The sequence below is a fragment of the Corapipo altera genome, unplaced genomic scaffold (assembly GCF_003945725.1).
Source record: "Corapipo altera isolate COAL_440 unplaced genomic scaffold, ASM394572v1 128813, whole genome shotgun sequence".
Taxonomy (NCBI): Eukaryota; Metazoa; Chordata; class Aves; order Passeriformes; family Pipridae; genus Corapipo; species Corapipo altera.
The window spans coordinates 1-3,398 of NW_020887958.1; the positions used below are offsets into that span (position 1 = coordinate 1).

A 3,398-nucleotide genomic window follows, 5' to 3' on the forward strand; every position below is an offset into this window, starting at 1 on the left:
AATTCCTGCAATCCCAAGTGCCAGGGAAGCAGGAAACCTTTTCCATCGGAGTGAAAAACCTCGGGAAGGGAGGGAAAAAAGGGAATAAAAGAACTCCAATCCCAGTATTCCCAGTTAAAATCCGGGATTCCCATGGGAGTTTTACCAGGACTCTTCCCCCCTATGGAATGTTTTATTCTCAGGGATGTGTTTTCCTCCATTTGTTGTCTCCTAAATGTCCTGATTCCCGAATTTCCTGCCCTGCAGCTCCCTACGAGGGCGGAGTGTGGAAAGTCAGAGTGGACCTTCCCGATAAATATCCCTTCAAATCCCCATCCATAGGTAAGGAATAAAAAAAACCCCTTGTTTTATAAACATTTTTATTATAAAATTCGGGGTATTTCACTTAAAAATTATGTAAAATTATTTTATTGTTTTATTAAAATTTATTAAATTAAAAATAATTTTATGGTTTTATTAAAATTTATTAAAATTAATTGGCTCGGATTTGCTTTAAATTTAATTTGTTGACTCAAAACTCGGTTTGATTTGCTGGAAATATTGAAAATAAAACCTTGGGTTTAAGATCCATGAAGTGATTGATGTAAAAATGTGATATTTGTGCCCAGCAAATATTCTATTTTATCTATTATTTTGTTTTTATTTATTTATCTCTTTATTTTATTTACATATATAATTACTAGTTATTTATTATATTGTATTTTATTTATTATATTATTTTTGTTTATTTCCAGTTTTATTTTATTTATTAAAATTATTATTATTTATTTATTATATTCCATTTCATTTATTATATTATTTTTACTGATTTCTAGTTTTATTTCATTTATTTATATTATTATTATGTATTTGTTATATTTTATTGATTATATTACTTTTATTTATATTTTTATTTTATTTACATAGATTATTATTTATGTATTATAGTATATTTTATTATATTATTTTTATTTCTAATTTTATTTTATTTTATATTATTATTTTTATTTATTTATTATATGTATTATATTGTTTTTATTTATTTATCTTTTAATTTTATTTATGTATATTATTATTATATTTTATTTTATTCATTATATTACTTTTATTTATATTTTTATTTTTACATGTATTATTATTATTTATTATACTTTATTTCTTATTTTACTTTTATTTACTTATATTTTTATTTTACTTACATATATTATTTTTTATTTTATTTCTTATTTTATTTTTTTAACATATATTATTATTTCTTTTATTTTATTTCTTATATTAATTTTTATTTCAATTTTTATTTTGTTTACATATATTATTATTTATTATTTATTATTGCTTATATTAATAATTATTAATTATATTGATTATTAATTATATTAATAATAATTATGTTGTTATTATTATTATTTATTTATTATTCCAAGCAGAGGAATTGGGGGCTGAAAGTTCTGGGAGCTGGGAATGGGATTTTTGGCCCCATATTTTTATGGATTTAGGGATTAAATCTCTGTCCCAATTAATGATAAATCCAAAGGGGGGGGACAGACCAAGGGAAGTGCTGGAATTACCCTCTCCCAATCCCACTTTTCCTTCTCCCAGTCCCCTTTTCCCTCCCCTTTTCCCTTTTCCCTCCCCAATCCTCCTTTTCCTTCTCCCAATCCCCCTTCAAATCCCCCTTTTCCCTTCAAATCCCCCTTTTCCCTCCCAATCCCCCTTTCCCCTCCCAATCCTCCTTTTCTCTCCCAATCCCACTTTTCCCTCTTCCAGTCCCTCTTTTCCTTCTCCCAATCCCAATTTTCCCAATCCCCCTTTTCCCTCTTCCCATCCCTTTTCCCTCTCCCAATCCCCCTTTTCCCTTCCCCTTTTCCCTCTCCCAATCCCCCTTTTCCCTCTTCCAATCCCTTTTCCTTTTCCCTCCCCAATTCCCTTTTCCTTCTCCCAATCCCCCTTTTCCATTTCCCAGTCCCCTTTTCCCTCCCAGTCCCTTTTCCCTCCCCCATTCCCCCTTTTCCCTCCCCAATCCCTTTTCCTTCTCCCAATCCTCATTTTCCCTCCCCTTTTCCCTCCCAATCCCCTTTTCCCTCCCCCTTTTCCCTTCAAATCCCCCTCTTCCCTCTCATTCCCCCTTTTCCCTCCCCAATCTCCCTTTTCCTTCTCCCAATCCCCTTTTCCCTCCAATCCCCCTTTTCCCTCCCCTTTATCCCTCTCCCAATCCTTTTTTCCCTCCCCCAATCCCCCTTTTCCCTCAGCAAATCCCAGTCTTTTCTCATGGGATATAAAACCCCTGGTTTATATCCCCTGGGTATTCCCTGGATTTATCCCTGTTTTTTTTCCTTGCAGGATTCATGAATAAAATTTTCCATCCCAACATCGACGAGGCGTGAGTAAAAATCCCTCTTTTCCATCCTCAAATCCCGCGGAATTCCCGAGGTTTTGCCCCATTCCTTCAGTTTAAGGGGATTTTCCTGCCCTTAAATCCCAATTTATTTTCATTTGGAGTTTTTAGGATGGGATTCATCGGGAATAAATGGGAATAAATGGGAATAAATCCCTTATCCAGAGCCCTGGGAAGGGGAAGGGGTGGGATAATTTGATCCCGGGATTATTTTGGGATGGGACCGTGTTTAATCCCAGCTTTTCCCTGTTTTTAATTCCCTTTTAATCCCGTTTTTCCCTGTTTTCCAGGTCAGGAACTGTCTGTCTAGATGTAATCAATCAAACCTGGACAGCTCTCTATGGTGAGTCGGGAATGGATGTGATTCCAGGACCCTTTTTTTTGGGAATTTTTACGGAATTTTCAGGCTCCTCACTCCGCCAAAACCGTGGGAAAACCCCAGATTTCCTTGGAAGGGGAGGAGGTGGAGTTCCATCCAGTTCCTGCAGGAGGGTTTGGGCTTCCCACTGGGATTTTTCCAAGATATTTAGAGATGGAAAAAAATCCCCTAAATGGGATTTAGGGAATGCTGGGCTTGGAAAAACAGAGCTCAGGTTCTGCTCCGGGTTTGGCTCCATTTTAAAAATGGGAATTCCTTAAATATCCCATAAATATTTCTTAAATATCCCATAAATATCCCATAAATATCCCATAAATATTCCTTAAATATTCCTTAAATATTCCTTAAATATCTCATAAATATCCCATAAATATCCCATAAATATCCCATAAATATCCCATAAATATCCCATAAATATTCCTTAAATATTCCTTAAATATTCCTTAAATATCCCATAAATATCCCATAAATATCCCATAAATATCCCATAAATATCCCATAAATATTCCTTAAATATTCCTTAAATATCCCATAAATATCCCATAAATATTCCTTAAATATTCCTTAAATATCCCATAAATATCCCATAAATATCCCATAAATATCCCTTAAATATTCCTTAAATATCCCATAAATATCCCATAA

General features: G+C 33.5%; 1 long non-coding RNA gene across 1 annotated transcript; it reads left to right on the forward strand.

The window, feature by feature from the left end:
• The first annotated feature begins 236 nt into the window (after window positions 1-236).
• On the forward strand, window positions 237-2,778 carry LOC113941807. The gene is made up of 3 exons (XR_003525761.1): window positions 237-321; window positions 2,320-2,359; window positions 2,665-2,778. It is a non-coding gene; the product is annotated as an uncharacterized LOC113941807 (long non-coding RNA).
• The last annotated feature ends 620 nt before the right edge of the window (window positions 2,779-3,398 follow it).